This window comes from Protopterus annectens, chromosome 2.part1 (assembly GCF_019279795.1).
Source record: "Protopterus annectens isolate FY-2018-M chromosome 2.part1, PAN1.0, whole genome shotgun sequence".
NCBI lineage: Eukaryota > Metazoa > Chordata > Ceratodontiformes > Protopteridae > Protopterus > Protopterus annectens.
In genome coordinates, this window is record NC_056729.1 from 1,562,515,614 (window position 1) to 1,562,535,322 (window position 19,709).

At 37.8% G+C, this 19,709-nt stretch overlaps 1 long non-coding RNA gene across 1 annotated transcript in view; it reads left to right on the top strand.

Annotated features, from left to right (window-relative positions):
- Window positions 1–880: 880 nt before the first annotated feature.
- LOC122794537 overlaps window positions 881–19,709 on the top strand; it is a 169,448-nt gene continuing 150,619 nt past the window's right edge. The window contains exon 1 of the long non-coding RNA XR_006363651.1: window positions 881–1,204. This is a non-coding gene — a long non-coding RNA (uncharacterized LOC122794537). The remainder of the gene's footprint in view (window positions 1,205–19,709) is intronic.

A 19,709-nucleotide genomic window follows, 5' to 3' on the forward strand; every position in this document is an offset into this window, starting at 1 on the left:
GTTACAGTTGGAATCATTTTTTTTCTCCACATTGTTATTGACTTGGCAGCTGTCATGCTATCTGTATGGCTTGGCAAGGAATGCTTACTATAGTTTGTTAACAAAAGAAACTTGAGCTTTGGTACTCATATATGTAATATAATACAAGCAATGACTGTACTGTTACCCTTCATGGAAAATAACAGTTGTAGTGAAGTTTCTGTCAAAAGGAGTATTTTGCTTGAGACTCTGTTTTGTACTGTATTACTCTGTGACGTGTCTCTTCACATCATGCAACATATCAGTTACTAGAAAGACTGTAAACATTTCATGCCTATAGGTGTAAATTTCATAATCTGTACATAAACCAGTCTGAAAGATTTCCGGAAATAGCACTTCATTCATAACGTAAATTAATTCAGAATCTTACACATAAAATTAGAGCCGTGGTGGAAACTTGGTTTATCTTCACTCTTGCATTGCTTTGACAAAGTTTACCTGCTCCAGCATTTTAAAATAATTTAATAATGCAAAAAGTTTTCTCTCATATTTCATGCACTTAATTGTATTAGTCCAAATTAGGTAATATAGGTAGAAACCTGCTATATTAAGAAACCTGTTGTATCATATATTATCTGTGAAACATTACAGCTAAATTTTAGTGGTATTTCAGAACCTTTGAGTAAAGAATTACATAATACTGCTGTAGTGTGTTATGTGTGTGTGTGACCCGTATTTTTAAATATGTCGGTCTACACACATAAAAACAAACAGCATGAGGGATATGTATGCTGTAATTTGGAAATTATAGTAGCTGACAGTCACTGTTGGTATAGCTGCTAGCAAAAGGAAACTTGTCAAGTCAGTCTCTAAGACCAGCGTAGGGCATTTTGGTGCAGTAACTGCATCCCTTTCTTTCATTTTGTTACTTGGGATTTCAGCCAGACACCGAGACTGAAGTGATCAGCTGTTTTGTGTAATCCCCCTCTCCTTTTTTTATTTAATGTAAAATGGTCTGCTCTGCTTTGGTTTAGTCTCCTTTAGTGCTTACTGTGCTGGGGGAGGGGGCTAGTAGCTTACGTTTGCTTGCCTTCCTAAGTAAGGAAGCCTACCCTTCTCTCAGTGCCTTAGCTTGTTCACATCATTTTGGAAGACTGTTCTCAGTGAACTGGACCAGAGGATTTAATTCTTACAATATTTTGTCTGCAGTGAAATAATCCAGGAGGTAAGGTGCTTTTGATGGCTGGTGTTGTGCTATATGAGGATTTGAGCTTTTGTATGCAGCAAGATTTACGCTCTTGTGCCTCTGCAACAGATGCAGTGCAGCAGGATCCTAGGATGAGAGAGCTTTCGTTCCTTTTCTACTGCAGCAGTCAGGCATTTCTCCATGCTGTATTATTGCGTGAAGGACAGTGTTCTTTTCTATTGTAATATTCATGAGAAAAAAAAAACTGCAGGGTTTTTGTGTTTGAAAAAAAAATAGAAATACAGTATGCCAAAATAATGCACACTGCAGGTGTATAGTTTCTTCTACAGCTTTAAGACATGGTTTTATTTTGCTTGAAAAGCATAACTCTTATCTTGAAATAATATACACTGTTGTGGCATATATAACACTTTGAAAACAAGAAATAGCTTATCAGAGGTTTTTGCAGGTATTCGTGTAACATTTTCTAATAATTAAGTATGTAAGCTTTTGTATAGATGTTTGCTTATGACTTTGCAGTAAGTGCTCAGAAGGTGGGTATTTTGAATGAAGGATGTACTTTGGTGGAATTTATCTTGTTCATGCAGCTGGAAACTGTATTATTTGAGTTGTCTGTAGCTGTAATTAAGCCGCAAGTTTAATTTTGATCCTTTAGCATTTAGTCATTGACTTAAAGATGTTTGGAGTTTATCTGAAGTGTTGTCTGCATATTGTAGTGTAATATAGACGTGGTACCTACATTCTATGTAAATCTGCTAGTTTAACTGTAACAGTCTTGAAGTTCAAAATGTTATTGCATACTTTCAGTGATTTTTGTCTGCTTGTTACTGTGATAGAAGTGGAAACATGTTTTTCTAATTTGCATCCTCCATCACTAGGCTCAAAGGTAATCTACTTTGCTTTATATTTGGTGCATCATAAAAGTGTTTTAGAATTTCTTGCTGGGATGCAAAATAGTTGCTCAAAATGGCAGTAATATCATTGTTCAAAATTTTGTCAGAAAATTCTCATTGAGACCTAAGCAAATTTGTGCAAGAGATGTCAACACACTTAACAGTAGATACCCAAAGAGTCATAGCACTACAGTTCTTAAAGCAGTCAACATTGTCAGACCTTCTTGATCTACAATGAGGAAAATATTCATTAAAATACTTGCATCTAGGTCAGCAAGAAGCTTAATCAAAATATAGTAGATATCATATACGGGACTAGCATTTTATATACAGTAAAGCAGGACAGTCCTTCTCAGGAAAAGTATACTGAAATGTTGGACCTTTTCTCAACAGAAAAGCACAACTCCTGTATGTCATGCCTTTTCAGACATGTTTGCACTTTGATTTTGCTAATAAAATTTATTTTTATAAACTGTGGGACAGTATTGGCAGAGGACGCTTCGTTGACCATCCTGCCAAAACTATTCTTGCTAATGAAATGTGCAGTTAATTAAAATAGCCTGACCATGACCTGATTTCTTGGTTCCCTTTCATATGTTCTTTGGTAATAAGTTCTTTATTAAAACTTTGCTGCTCCTTTTATTTTTAAACCCACTGTATGAGTATATAGATCATTGCATCTGTAAATTAGAGAAGAGAGGAGGATGGAATGAAATTGCCATTTGCTCTAAGGTAAGACATGAAGACGTTATGTCCAGATATGTAATGGGCATAAGACTGAAGGAATTTAATTAGAAAAGAGGGCATAGACACTTGAGTCCTTCCCTAAAATGAATAAAGTGTGTCTCTTCCCAACTTAGCCTTAGCCTGTAGGTTAAGATAGTGCAGTACTATGAAGAAATAATCTGTAATAGTTTTGCCAGTTATAAAGATATGTTGAGGGCTTTCCTTGAAGTATACTACTCGATATTAGTAAAGGAGACCTAGGTAGTCTGTAGTTTGGTTAATTTTGGACTGCTGACAATTGCAGTGCATAATTCCAGGTTGCCGTTTTATTTTTGAAAAATGGTATCATTTTGCAGCTTCATATGTCTTTCATTGGGATGAAATATAAATTGTTACTGTAGTTATCTATTGGAATGTAAAGTTAGGTCTTCAGAGAAATGCATTCATAATTCAAGAAACACTGGTGAGTTACATTAGCAGTGAAGGATATATAGGTACTTTTCCGTTAACGGGGCAACACTTCTAATGAATACTTTCCGTTATCAGGCCAACATCGGAAAAGTACCTTCTTTTCTAAAAGGCATTTTGTACTTGGTGAATGTACTCAATCACACAATGAAAGCTGTGGAAAGAGTCATAATGCCAGTTCGTTTTAACCACAATGAAGAAGAGGTCCGTGGACACTACCTCCAGACTGTCCTTGACTTTCAGGGACAACCTACCGGATTTCTCTTGCTAATGACTTTATATATTGTGCCTTTATTGAAATGTTCCCCAAATTTATTTCCGAACTGCACAACAGACAGCTCTCCAGGGGCAGTAGGGTAGCTCCCTGTCACAACCTAGCCGCCAAGAATTGTTTAAGACAAGCTTTAAGTTACTCACATTTGCTCGTTTAGAGCCTCTGATAGACGTCCCAGGCTTTATCACCAGATATTGTCTGTACAAGGTATAACGGGAGCAAAATAGGGAATAATGTCAGTGGTAACTTAAACCAGAAAGTTATAAACGAAACACGGCCCCGTTCAGGAAAACGCATCTAACGTGCATACTTCTCAAACGTGATGTCTCATGAACAATGTAGAAAAAGTGCAGCAACTACTGAATATATGTTGTCATTGGAGAGTTTTGAAAGAGAAATTCCAAATACTGATTAACGTGTTTTACTGCGGTGGTGGTGCTGCGGTAGCGTTGTCGCCTCACAGTAAGATGTTGTCCTGTTCAATTCTCAGCTAGAGCGTCTTCTGTGTGGAGACATGCGTGAATGGGCGTACCTTCGTTGAAGGTTGTGCGTCAGGGCCGGCAACTCTCCACGTAAAAATCTACTGCCAATCATTAGCGGACTGGAGTTCCGCTGTGGCAACCCCTAACCGGGAAAAGCCGAAAGAGACAACAGCAACAACATGTGGATATTAACAGGCACACAATTTTTGCACGGTAGTTTTCCGGTATGGCTAAAACGTAATACTTATCTGTGACTGGAAAGTAAGTGTGTGTTTGTGGGGCTCACTTCTGCAGCAGCTGTGAGATCAGTGCGAGCGCCTGCTAAGAGTGCAAGCGCTCGTTTGGAAGTGTTGCCCCGTTAACGGAAAAGTACTGATATATATAATGTATAAGTATGATATTGAAGAGATCTGACAACAGGAGTATTTAGAACTGAAACTGCAGTTGTTAGAACCACTTTTGCTGGAAATCAAGCCCCACCTTGAATCCCGTAATTTATGTAGTATATCCATGCCAATCTCGACTGTTCATAGGTAGGTACTAGGCTATCTGCCCGAAGACATTTATAAGCCTAGCCAGAATGTGTTGGCGTTCGCCACCCCTTTAGATTAGTTCCCTGAGCCTGTGTCCAGCTGTTATACTGTGAAACTGTTCTGCACATTTATGGTGATGTTTATGTGCTATTTTGTTACTTATTTCTTTTGTGGAGCTTTTTGTCCTAGACCACTGCTGAAAAGGGACTTGTCTGTATAGTTTGACTTTGATGGTAAATAAAAAATAACACACTGCCCAAGTGTAGAAATCCAGTTCTTTCCCCCCAGCAAGAGATTATTTGACCATTGGTACTTCCGACTTCTTTAGGGAATTTTTTATATATTTGTGGTAGAATATTACTTTTTATAGTTATACATAGCAGTTGTTTTCATATGCCATTTGTTAACATTATCTTGCTCATTTAGAATTACTTTTTATGCATATTATTAGGCTGTTTCAGTTGTATCCTTAAGCCTTATAGGTTCATAGGTATATACTAGGCTAATGACCACTGTGGCCTTTTTAAGCCTAGCCATCCCTCTCAAATCTCTGACAAGTTCTGGTAACCTTGGTAAGTTCACAAAACCAAACAAAACCAAGAAGCACACAAAAAAGCTCAAACCTTCACAAACAGGTGCTGGATTTATTTTTCAAACTGCAAGTAAGCACTTTCGTTCCAAAAAGCATTTACAAGGAACTTCATCAGACAATTACAAAAAAAATGACTGCCTGGTTAAATACTTTTAAAGCATGACATCATTTCCTAACATATTTAAAAGCACAGTGTCTTACTTGCACTTAAAAAGATGTGATTTAAAAACATATACATTAAGAAAAAGTGAAACATGTAAATGTGCTTGAATAGTAAAATATGAACCCTGACATTAAAAACTATGAAGTATTTTAAAAAACAAACACAAAAAAATGTGTATTCATATAACTTTCAATGTTGTTGTGTCTTTCGGCTTTTCCCGGTTAGGGGTCGCCACAGCGGAACTCCGGTCCGCTAATGATTGGCAGTGGATTTTTACGTGCCAAGTTGCCAGCCCTGACACACAACCTTCAACAAAGGTACGCCCATTCACGCATGTCTCCTCACAGAAGATTCTCTAGCTGAGAATCGAACGGGACAATGTCTTGCTGTGAGGCGACAATGCTACCGCAGCACCACCACCGCAGTATTCATATAGCTTTCAATACTAAGTGCCTTTGTGACAAACATCTACATGGCAGGTAAAAATACCATAAGTAATTAATTTGCTTGCATATGTCCCATGACGCTGAATGGCATTCTGTATGGAGGGAATTTAACAACATTATTAAAAAGCACAGAAGTAGAGCCTTTCATAATTTTCTCTTGTTAAAACGTTCCAGTGCTTGAACACCACAAGGAGAAGAGAGACCAAAAAAAAAAAAAAAGAAAAGGTAGGAAATTACACATCTGCCTGCCTAAGATGATTTTGTTTTAAATCAGCCTTACCTGTCGTAGTTCATTCCTGTCCTTATATTTTTTTTCTCTTCCTCCTATTGTGTGTGTGTGTGTGTGTGTGTCTTTCGGCTTTCCCCGGTTAGGGGTCACCACAGCAGAACTCCGGTCCGCTAATGATTGGTAGTTGATTTTTATGTGCCGAGTTACCAGCCCTGACGCACAACCTTCAACGAAGGTACGCCCATTCACGCATGTCCCCCCACGCAGAAGAAGCTTTAGCTGAGAATCGAACCGGACAGTGTCTTACTGTGAGGCGACAACGCTACCGCAGAACCACCACCACGGCTGTTCCTCAGTAGACTGAGTATAAGTTGGCTGATGCCATAAAGGGCATAGAAGTGGATGGTTGTGATGGAGGACATGTTTCAGTAAGACCAGAAGTAGTTCTGTCAGATACCAGTGCACAGGCTTTGGTTTCTCTGACCCTTTTTATATATATGGCAGTTATGCTGGTATTGGTCCCACAACAGGTCCTGTTCCAGTAATGTCATTTTTTTTCCCAGCCTTATCCGACATGACAATGCACTGCCTCGTAGGCATTATCAGTATTCCCCAGGTCTTTTGAACAGATGGAATGAACGGCACTTCTTACTTACAAAAAAAAAAATCTGTGAAAGAATTAATATGTAGAACCTCAGCAAAACTTTGTAAAAAAAATTCTGAGGATGCTGATAAGGCATATGAATGGCTTCCCTTTTTCCACCCCTGAAGGATTGTGAATGTGGTGAAATCTTAAAATCAATGCAGAAAACGTGAGGTGACTCGCTGTCATCCCCAAAGAGAGGGCTGCAAAAAGCCTTAACGACTGTAGCAAAATCCCCTTTGGTAGTTCCACCAGTGTTGAACAGTGTTCAAAATATTGTAATTTACACATGGGAACCCTCAGGTACTATGGTCTTGGTGTTTAAGAAAGGAGACAAAATTGTCTGCCCCTCTCCAAAGAAAGGATAGATAGAATAGTTTCTGTTTGTGCCTGGCCCTCTTCAAACGCAATCTGGACGATTGGATGGTTATCTGTAAATTCACTCCAGGGGTTCCACCTGTGTCCCTATTGGACAGGGGCAATAGGTGCTGATTGTGGATATAAGGGTAGAACTTGGCTAGGCTTCTAAGGGCCCTAGGGTCATTAGCCTAGTAACTTCCTATGATAAATCTTCAGGATGCACCAGAGCCTGATGATAGTATTTTTTGCTGTGCTACAAAGAAGGTTGCTTTACCGAATATATGCTTAGGAGCTGTATTGTCGGATGCAGTTTGCAACAATTCAATGTGGTGATGAGGTTTGAAGTAGTGCTGTTAGTTTGTCTTAATAACATGTCATCTGTCCAAGATTCGTTCTAGGATTTGCATCAGATACTGATGCTGTGGTGCTAACATTAACATTTTAATTTTCTTGAGAACAAGGAAGCTGTATTAATCTTACTGGCTGAAAACTCATGTAAGAAGACTTCCGGCTGTAAACAAACAGCATTTGAGGAAGGATAAATTTCCAACTCTTCTTTGCCATGCTAAATCAATAGTTGTTGGCTCAAAATGTGTGTCAAAAGTTTAACACTGTACAGCCTAAACTTAACTGTAAGGTACTGTTAGTTTCCCTTTCTCTAGCCATTGGAAGTTTGCATTTTTTACAGTGATAAAAAATGAAATCTAATGTAGACTGGATTTTCTTAAATTCATTTTTAGAAAAACTGATTTTATTTTATTTTTGGTACCTAACACAACATGAAAATACAAAATATATTTATCACCACACTTTTACTAAGACTATCATCCCTAGTTAAAACAAGAGACACAGTCCTTTCCAAACAAAGTGGCAGTTACATTGAGTATCTGAAATTATGGGAATAGCCTAGATTTAGTGGAGGATGGTGTGCTTGAATATACCTTGTGTTAAAACTCATTCCCTCCAGGAAGGCTATTTTGAGTGTGTACCTTTAACTGTCAGTGGGTGTGGCTTCAGCCTTTAAAAATGTAAGTTATCACCTTACAGTACTAACAAATAGTCACTGACAGAGGACATATATCAATACAGTTGTGTTTGCCAACATGTATGCTTCAAGGCAAAATATTCTGATATCTTGTATGTAGCGTGGTTTTGGAATTATTAATGCAAATATGAACAGGCAATATTTGACACCTTGAGGAGCAGTAGGAGGTAACTGCAGAAACGCCTGGAGACGTTACTCAGCTGTAATGAGTTAAGCAATTTTGCTTCGGTCACAGTGAAAAAAGAAAAGTTATCAGCAAGACTATTCAGACATGAGCAACTTCTGTCAAGAAGGTTTGCTAATAAAGAGACAATACCAGTCAGTATTATGCATATCAAACTTTATTGTATAGTCAAATAATTTAATTGCAGTGGCTTTTGACTTATCAAAGCTCATTATAGTAAAATAGGTGAGTGCTTTAGAAGAGCAACAGGTTAAGAAAGGATGGGATTTTTTTTTCTTTCCTGTTTGTCTGGCAGGTTTGCTGAGCCAAACAAACCTTTTGCTTTTTCCTACCACATCCCAGGCTATGTGACAAGAATACATGTAAAAGTTGTATAAGGTTGGATAAAAATAGCACAACTCAAATATTACAGCAAATGAGCTAATAGACCGAGTTCTGTTTAAGGTCATGTCATGGTCAAAGCAGCAGAATTACTTGAGAAGGAAAGTAAAGCTAACAACACAGCAGACAAAGAAACATTACTAAGTTTATATAAACCGCAAAAATGAAAGTGACGAGGTGCACGTTTCCAGGCATGTTGGGGAAGTAGAGAATGAGGGTGGAGGCTAAATTTGTTGAGAGGAAGGGTAAATTTGAAGAGAGTTTGAAGTAGTTTGTGGTGGACGGCATATGGTTAGTATAGAAGAGGGAAGGGTTAAAGTAGCAGATGAAGACAAAAGCCTACAGTGAGAAAGTTTAACTTATAGAGGAGCTACGTGAGAGGCAGTAAAAAGGGAAATGTGAAAGTACAACCTGACATAGAATTGTTGTCACTACTGCTGCTGCATATGCTTGAAAAGGAGAACATTTCATAATCTAAGCATATGGATGGAAAAGGACACTTGATAGCTGCTGGTTTAAATCTGAGTACTTAGGGTTTTCTTGGCAAGAAATAATGAAATGGATTGCCATTACATTGTCCAGTAGATCCAACAATAAAACAAGAAAGTGATTCCACAGCAGAATATTTTATTTTATTAAACAAAATAAAACAGGTTAAAATAATAATAACTTTCTGAGGGCTAGACAGTGGTGTGTCCTTCTCTTATAGTTCACTGCACATTTGGCCATTTTATTATGATGTTGCCCAAGATTAGGACAGCATAGATGTGAGGATGTGAGATGGCAATAAGAAAGTAGAGGCTGTATCAGTGAGGTAGGTTTTTACGCTCTATAACTTATCTAGTTTTTCATGAGTTTTTTTTAACCATGTGTGCTGCATGCTGGTCAAATTTCAACTGGTCATGTATGATGACGAGTCTATGTTAAAACAATGAAAAGTGTAAATATCGAACACTCGGATGAGCGAAAATGCATATAATTGAAATTGCTATTGTGGGGGCTGCACCCCCCACACCACCCCCCCCCCTCAGAAATATATTCCAACTCTGAGATCACACTACAGTGAGGAAAGGCCAAATTTTCCGATCTTCATTGTACCGCGATCTCACAGTATCAGTGTTGCTTACCTGTGTTTTCACTCATCTGAGCATTCGATATTTACACTTTTCGTTGTTTTAACATAAACCCTATGATGACACCCAGTGTCTTCTGTGGTTTACTTGTTCTATCATGGTGTTGGCAGAGACCATAGTGAATGCTGTCGTTTTTGTGGAGATGTTATTCCTGGTAAAGAGTAGTAATTTATTTTTTTTTCGCGTTTACTAGTAGTTGTGACTTATTTAGTCATGTTTCAGTTGATAATGGTTGTTGTATAAGGTCTTGCAGTTTAGAGAGAGATTTGGCAAAGGAGTTTAGGGTCTATTCATCAACATATTAAACTAGGATGTCATTTAGTAAATAACATCCGTTGAATAACTAGAGCAGCTGAATAATAGGGAAGACAAGGGAGTTTGAGGAAATATTTACATCTGCTTTATTGATTGACTACTAAAAGCCCTTGACAGGGTGGACCATAACAACTGTTGCCAAATGTTAGAGAAATGGGGATACTAGTTAACCTTATTTGCTTCATGAGAAATTTGTATGCAGACCAAGGAAGCAGCAGTTAGAACTGAATATGGAAAAACTGCTTCAAGTTTGGAAAAGGAATGTGGTAAGGCTGTACATTATCACCTGATTTATTTAATTTATTAATTGAATATATTGTATGAAATGCTGGGTCAGACAAATCAGGTTATGGAATCAGAATTGCCAAAAGAAACATTAACAGCCTCAGATATGCAGATATTGCTATTCTAATGGCTGAAGGAAAGGAGGAGTTGAACAACTTATTGATGAAAGTGAAAAAGTGCAAAACCTGATTCACTACTCAACATAATTTTTATGTAAAGTAGTCCTATCAGTTCTTTGCAAATAAATGGGGAAGTGGACAGTAACAGACTTTATTTTCATGAGCTCAATGATATTTGAGGATGGTGACTGTAGCAATGACGTTAAAATATTCTTCTTTTTTGGAGAAATGCTGTGACATTTGTGTGGAAGATATTGAAGAGCAATGGCATCACAATGTTAAAAACGGTCTGTATAGTCAAAGCTATGGTCTTCCCAGTAATAACATATGGCCTTGACAGTTGGGATATAAGTAAAGTTGTGGAATGAAGAATCCATGCCTTTGACCTGAGGTATTTTGTTTTGTTTATTTATTTATTGTATTTTATTTAACATTTGTTTACCATGAAAGTCCAACTGGATCAGGAACCCATTTTCAGTGGATGTTTGTGGGGAAAAGCTCCAAATGATGCATGAAAATTAAGGCAATTTACATGAACAAGATAAAAAAAACAAGTATTAAAGCACACAATAATTGAATACTAAATAAGTACAGAGAGGTAGATGTAATAATAAATACAAAATAAGTACAGAGGGGTAGATAAAATAATAAAACATGTACTAAAAGTAAAGTGGTAGATTGCAAACTCTTTTTTTTTATATACATCAGGTAGGAGTTAGGTAAAGAATGAGGATCAGAACATTAGATGCAAGTAGATGCTTATGATGGAAAAGTTAATGGTGTAGAAATGTGGAAAGTCTGTTAGTTTAATATGCTGTTGGTTATTAGATGAAATTCCTGTTTTAGGGATAGAAAGGAAAGCCCCTAGTGAGTGAATGGAGTTCACCTGTTAGGGAAAGAGCAGGGGCAGGTCTAATAACATAGAAAATGTTTTTTAGGGTGTGTTTGAAGTTGTATTTTAGAATGCTTTTAAGAATAATGTGGACGCCGAGAAGATCAATTCAGTCACTATGTAAGGAAATAAACACAGACTGTCCATTGGAAGATCTAATAGTGAAACTTAAATTCAAGTACTTTGGCCTCATAATGCAGACAGAATTCACTAACGGAGGAGACAGATGCTGGGAAAGATTGAAGACAAAAGTAAAAGGGGCTGCAAGGTTAATATGGATAGAGAAGAGTAGTAAAGTAATAAATATGAATTTACAAGAACTTAACAGCTTTTGATAAAGCCTAATATGATAAAGACCTTGTGGCACTGAAATGTTAGACTCGACTAAACAACAACTTTGAACTTTGGCACGAGAATGGATTTTGTGCTTCTGATTGGCCGAGGATATATGAAAAACAGTTTGGAGACATTAAGGAAAGAAACCCAAAGGGTATAGGTCCGTCTTTTCTTGCTCTGTCACACAGACCATTTTACACCATTTTTGTCCTTGTGATTGCCAGTAATCATGCTTCCCCCAATTGGACTGCGTATAGTTGTATCTCCCTATCCCCAGTGTTTGGTGGGAGCCATCCAGAAGAAACCATATTTAGGCATCTTTGAAGGTACAATGCTACAATAAAATTAAAAAGTTCATTCCGAAATACAATATTCAAAAATCACTGTATAGCCCTCCCAACAATTATTCTGACTTGAATTCTCAAACTTTAAGTTTCAGACGGTTAAAACCTGCCTATAACATTATCTTCTCTCCTGATAAATGACCCTCCCTAAACTTCCTCTTACAAGGTTTTCTCGATGATCAAAGAATAATATATTATTTAAGAAATCACATAACTCCTTCAGTGATTCCCAATAATCCACTTATGTTTGAAAGATGTGGAATTCCATACCCTTTGCAGTTAGATTAATATCCTACAACTGTTTTAGAGATAAACTAAAAGACTTTCTGTACAACACCTGGCTGTGAAACTGCACCTCTACAATAGGTGAAGGAAACTATCCCACAAGTTTTCTCTTTCCACCATCCCATAGTAAACTCTGTTTCTTTTCCTAAAATTACATAAAACAATTATTTCAGATACTACTCTAAAACATTCTTCTTGTAATGTAAAATCTTCATTGCCCTCCCAAAGCTTTATCCAAAACACTTTCTCTGTGCAAATGTGCTCTCTCAATCTCCTACTATTCTTGCTCTTCCCTGACAGCCCTTTGCTCCTTCCGGCCTATATAACTGCATTACTGACTTAATTCAACTCTTAGACGAATGTATGTGCACTCTTTAATAATATTTCCATGTGTACATTAATGAGCCTTGTTTGTGCATTTGTTTTTCTTTATTTCTTTTATTGTTATTTTAGATATCTTAAACTTAAAATTGCATGCATTTTTTGGAGCTTTTTTTCCTGAGCCTCAAACGAAGAAAAACAACAACAGGGCTACCACGGCAGATAACATAAACTTTAATTAAAAAACACAGGTAAAACAATATAACAGGATTAGCGCTTTCGGATAATTTCCTTCATCAGATCCGTTAAGCCCTCTAACACAAGGAATTAAAGTATACAATACCAACCAATTAAAAAACACATTAATTCATTAAAATCTTTCTGCTTCAACCAATCAGATACTGTATGCACTTCGAAGTGTATCAAATAACAGCAGTGTATCAGCTTAAAGTTACAGCCTCAGGCTTTCAAAATAGGCTTCAATGTCATTTTGTCTTAGATTTTACTCCCTGAGCCTCTGCTGAAAATGGGTCTTGTATGGCCCCATCAGAACATCCTGGATAGCAAATGCAATAATTAAATAAATAGATTTTTTTTCTTCTAGTATTTTGACAATGTGGATTTATTTTTGGTATGCCCCTAACCGCTCTACTGGGTGGGGGAAAGGAGATTCTTTGAACTTACAATGAGAGGTAGCTTGGTGGCTTAAAACCCATGTTTGGGCTGCTCCTTAAGATTACCACTGCTTCTGCAAGACATTGTAGCATTGGATAGCTCCAGTCCACTCCCCTGCTAGAATAGGCACATATATTCTCCCCATGCCAGTTCTAGCAGATGTTAGAACCAGACACACTAGTTGAACGCTGGTCATCTGGGCCTTAAGTCGGGGTTTTATCCCTCTACACCAGTAGAGTTGACTTATCTAATATACTCTGAATTCCTCTCACTGATTCAGGCTTTACAGTTCATGGATCTGCCACTCAGTCTGTGAAGTAACATTGTCGGTACTTGCGTATTATCGCAACCAGATTTTAGCGATAATACCACTTGCTTCCTGATATGGAAATCTGACAGTTTTGGTTGTACAAATGTCAGCAAATGTTTTCTGTTTCACACTGAAGGTTGTTTTAAGACGGGGTGTCAAGAACAATGGAGAAAGTCAGTGTGTCGCTGTGTGCACTTTACTGCCAGCATGTGTGGAGCTATCTCCTTTGTGCATTAATGGTGCTTCCAGCCACAGTGACAGTAACTTCTCATGCTGTTCTTCATAACCCTTCTTAAAACTACCTTCTCTCAAAAACAGGCCTTTTATTCTCTCTTCCTTGTCAAAGTGCGTGTCATGCTACATGTTTTCCATTCATTAGGACTCCAGATGGTGAGGAGGTGTCCCTCTGTGTGTTTTTTATCTCAGAAACACGTTAAACTAAGAAAAATACTGTGTTGTATGACTGGAGTCTCAGGAAAGCAATAACACAGCTGTGATACCTGAAACCCAAAAGCAATTATGACCGTTATTCATCAGCATTTGTTGCTACGAAAAAAAGGAATGTTTATCGTGCGGACTTTCAGTAAGCGACATGCTGCTGGCAGTAAAGTGCAGTTTTTTTTGTTTTTTTTTTCCCCTCTACATTTCATTGAAAACACTCCTGAAAAAAAACGCTATTGTTAAAGGAAACACACTAGTTATAAACCACTAACGGTCAGATTTCGATATCAGGAAGCAAGTGGTATTTTTGCTAAAATCTGGTTGCAATAATACGGAAGTACCACATTTTCTTTAGACTAATTACAAATGTCCCCTTCTAAATGCCATTCATAGTTGAGCTTGTCCTTCTGTTACATTTTAAAACTTCATATATGTAAAGTAAATGCATACTTTGTTAATGTTTTGGGCTATGACTCTTGTAGAGAAAGGAACGTGCATTTTATGTATTTTTTTCACATTTTCCCTTTTCTACAAATTTGTGTAACCTAGTTGTTGGTATCTATAAAGATCTGTGATGATGTGGGGACAGATGGCCCACATGAGGGGGTTGACTCCCCCTACAGAAATTATTGCTTTTTTAATGTTTAATACTGTTCTGTACAGCAATGTTTTTGTGCTGCAATTACATGTGCATTAAATGTTTAACAGTTATATTTGTCAGCTAATATAGATTCAAGTTTAGCTATTATATATCTGTTCTCCCCATGCCCTTCGTGTCAGCGCCATCTCTTCTACTTGAACACAATCAGTGCAGAGTGCCAAAATCATATTTCCTCCTTTCTCTTCTGATAGTTCTTGTAACAAAGGGCTTATATACCCTTAAAAGCTTTAGTAACTGTGCATTATATATACTCTTTCTGTCTGTTCCATTTCTGTTCCTCATTATGGCTTCCAGAACAGTACACAATATTCCAGATGTGTCCTGTACAATGGACAGATGCATTCAAGGTCTCTGAAAGTCGCTCCTTAAAATTTGCACGCCACCATTTTACTGGACTTAACCCATGACTTTTTCACATTGCATGGCATAGTACAACTTTGATGAGATTCATATTTCTGGATTCTTTTCTTCCTCCTCTGTCTGTCCCACTTAAGGCCACTCTGGAAATGCTTTATCTTTGAGCTTTCCCAGCAAGCATGCATGAAGTTTCATGTTTTTGCATTAAAAGCTTGTCTGTTTAGAAAACACTACAGCAAAATTAGAATGAGAAAATGCAAGACATCTCAAAAACTACCATTTACTGTTCCATACCTTTTGAAGCACAGCAGAAAAAATGTTTTTGGAGGGGGAGTGGCCTCACCTCTGTACCCCGTCAAGTTTGTGTGACTTAATCTCTCTCCCAGCTAATCCACACTTGTATATAAAGCAACCCGGACAGCATAAACCCCAGGAAAGAGGGAATATTTGTAATTTCCCTTCCCCTAAGTTTTGCTGTCTTGAAGATGAATGTCATTATGATGTGTGAATGGAAAGTTTGTCCCCTGCAGAAACACATTATATGCTTATTCATTTTCAAGTCTGAAGTGCAGCAGACTTTGAAACCTAGTGGCTTGACTTTGCCTTGCATTAGGTTATTGTAATTTTCATTTCCTGTAATATTTAATCTAGTAAACTGAAACAATGGCAATATTAAAGTCATTTTCAGACACACAGAGTGGAATTACAGAGGTGTGTTTTGAAAGGGTGGCTGTATAATATTGAGTTTGTTTAGCAGAGAGGGTAGGATTTGAAAGGTGATCAGCTATAAAGGATTATTTGTACCCATCCAGTCTGTAGTAGAGTGGTTATTTGATATTAGATTTACTTCAGAGGGAGAATGAAATATATGATGAACATTGTTTGTGAAAACAGAGCAATTTGTGGGCATGAGATTAGGATTATTAAAGTAGGGCCTCTGGTGCTGTATACCTCAGGAGCCAAGTATTATGTTATGTATTGTAATTGAGGGTTTAGGCCAGGATTTTATTGCTACTATCATACTGGGTTGCTCAGAAGTGATCCAAGATTTGAGCATATGAAATTTACTTTTATACTGGCCATTATTTAGATATAGGTTCATAGATTAGTACTAAGCTAACTGCCCTTGTGAGCCATTTTAAGCCTAGCCAGTTATGCCTTGTGAGACTCAAACCCAGCACCTTGTGTTTATAAGGCAAACACCTTAACCATTAAGCCACCCTCCCAACCCTAAATCCAGCACCTTAGACTGCTCGGCCACACTACCACCCTCGGTTTGAACCACAGTTTTGAAACATTTTGACTCTGGGAAGGGAATGACCTCCAGTCCAAGTCTGTTTTTTTTTAAACTGTAGTAAGGTTAGTGATACTTGAATGGTGAGGCTGGTGAATTTTTGTTTTTTTAGTGTGGAATACTAGAAATGTAATAGGGATGTATATTTAGAAACTGTATTAGGTGTTTTAATGAATATATTTGAGTTTTTTATTTTATTTATTAGAATTAGTTGATTAGGATATATTAGTAATAAACAGTTGGTCTGTTTTGGTCATGTAGATGATGGTGTCAGCTGTATTTTGAATTCATAAGTAACCGATGCTTGGGAGGATAAGAACGGGGTACATAGGAGGAATGCATCACATTATTCATGTAGTGAAAATAGAAACAGTTGGTGCAATTATACCTACTGTAATGCGTGCGTGTGTGTGTGCGTGTGTGTGTGTGTATATACATATATATATAAGTAATAATTTAACCTTTGCTGACTTGGTTAGTCCCACTAGGCCAGTGACCCCATTTCAGGGGAGATTCGAGGTGGTATTCTTACAGACTAAGGACCCCTACTCTTTTTGATAAATGCCTTAGGCTCCTTTGCAGTCACCTTAACTACCACCAACTCAGGCAGATATGACTTTGGAATTTCTCATCCGAAGGATGGCACATTATGGACTGCAGTATCCCCTTATGCTGCAGTGCTATGTCAGTAATGGAAAATGAATCCAGTCACCCGGGGTGGGGACATACCACTCAACTGTACAGATTTTCACAGAATGTGCAGATTTTTGCCTCATATTTTTGGTCCGTTTTTCATAAAATTCTGTTTTTCTGGCAAATTAGTGGCAAATCATTAAAGACTGAAATTAGAAAATAATGACAGACATTTGCGTTTCAGACTTCATACCCTTCAGAAAATTCATGTTAAATCATATTATTCTATCAAATTTCTAAGTTTGTAAGAGTAATATTTTAAAATTGTCCGTACTTTTGGGCCTTTATCCCACTTTTTCTTATTGCTTTGTCCAGATTTCTTGCTCTAAGAGATTGAGAGATATGGGTGGGAATAGAACAAACACCTTTCTGATCTTCCACCAGCAAAGAGTTAGGGTACTGCTTGTTGAACCACTTACACTGCCACAGTGTATTTTATGATGTCTTGCTTCCCCATCTTCTCTCTACCTTACTGTATGCTTCTCCTGTCCTAATTAATCTAAACAAGAGCGATTTAAACAAGCTATCAGTATGTACAACAAAGTAGCAAAATTCGCCACAAACTCCTCCTACCACACACCCACCACTGTCAGGCCCTAAAACAGCTTTCCTGGCTGGAACTCCCTAACACCTTAGCTCTAAACCAACTTCTTCTAGCTCATCAAATACTGTACCAACCTGACAAAACTCCAGCCTTACAAGACCTGATCATCCTCTACTCCAATAACTAAGAACTTGGATCCACTAACAAGGCACTAATCACAATCTCCAAAAGCCATTACAGCTCTGGTGACTCCCTGTATTCTAGCAACATTGCCAAGACTTGGAACTCCCTACCACTACAAATCAGGTTGCAACCTAACAAAACCATCTTCAAAAAACAGCTTATTGCCCACATAAACAACTCCTGGACATGCAACTGCCTAGTACCTGGCTGACATATTCTAACTCCTTTCCCCTACCCACTATCCAACTTCTTTAAAACTCCCACAGATGCACTATGTATTATCACACGTTACTTGTAACTGCCTAGCACCTGGCTGACATATTCTAACTCCTTTCCAATACCCACTATCCAACTTCTTTAAAACTCCCACAGATGCACTATGTATTATCACATGTTGCATACCAACTCACTGCCGCCTACTCCCCACTGTCACATCTATACCCACTAACACTCCCAATAGACTAAGTTGAAAAGCTTTCCCTTAATATGTCAATGCACCTCATATGAACTTGTCTATATTCTCCTCCTTTTTTTTCTTCCTTACTTATCTTCAGTACATCTTCAAGATTATCTCTACTAAACATATTGTATGAACAACCATCATGTGTTACTACCTGCTATAATTTTAATTGTATGTTCTAAACCTCTATGCTTATGTAAATATCTTATGCCATCATATGTTATATTATGTTATCTGCTATATTTTTATAAGTGAATGTGTAAACCGCAATGCTTATGTAAATGTCTTGTGTATAGTATGTAAGCAATTGTTCTGGAGCTTTTCTCCCCAGGCCTCTGCTGGAAACGGACAGCTCTGTCCAGTCGGCCCTCCCCGGTAAACAAATGTAAAATAAAGTCGCTGTTAAACAAGAAATTTACAGCGGTATAGACTGCCTAGCTGATATATCTAACTGTGTATTGTGGTATAGTGACCAGTGTGTGGTATGTGGGGCTGCAGTGTTGGGGAAGTGGGGGAGGAGGATCCCAGTAGTAATGGAAGCTACAACCCTTCTTATAAAATGAAAGGCTACAGAGAATGAAGGCTACCACTGCTGAAGAGAGAGAAAGAGAAGCCACTGTTTGGCAGAGGCAAAAAGCAGAGTCTTGGACAGTGTGAGATGTGGATTTCCAAGACAGAAGTATCTTGAGTTAGAGAGAGAGAGACAAGCAGAAGCCTTGACTGTGAAATTATGTAAAACAAGATTGTTTTGTTTTCTCTCAGCTAAGTGATTCTTATGTTCCGAAAAAGTATCTTGTATAGTCTTAGGGAAAAGTCTTATTTTAATTAAAAAGTTATTACTCTACAGCATAGAGTCCAACAGGTTTTCTTCCTATTGAAAAATAAATATGTACAGTGGCAAATGCATAAAATGTTCATTTTTTCAGCCAACAGTTGTTGTTACGTCTTTCGGCTTATCCCGGTTAGGGGTCACCACAGCGGAACTCCGGTCCGCTAATGTTTGGTAGTGGATTTTTTACGTGCCGAGTTACCAGCCCTGGCGCACAACGTTCAACGAAGGCACGCATATTCACGCATGCCTCCACACTGAAGACGCTCTAGCTGAGAATCGAACAGGACGTCTTGCTGTGAGGCGACAATGCTACTGCAGCACCACTACCGCTGTTACTTTTTCAGCCAACAGTTCACAGTCTTATTATATCTGGTATTGAATGCAAGCTAAATTTGTTTTTGTTACCAGTTCCCATTATGAAAACGTATGATAAATGCCTTTAAATTGATCTAACAAAAATTAATTCAGACTTGTGTTGAAGTGGGGGTGGGGGCATAACCCTCCCAAAAGAAATGCTGGTAAAGTCTTAACTAACTGCTAGCTTCATATTGTATTTTTCAGAAATGTTGTAAACTGTGGTTACAAGTTGCGCAGTTTACTTTGCTTGAAATATGTTCACTAAAC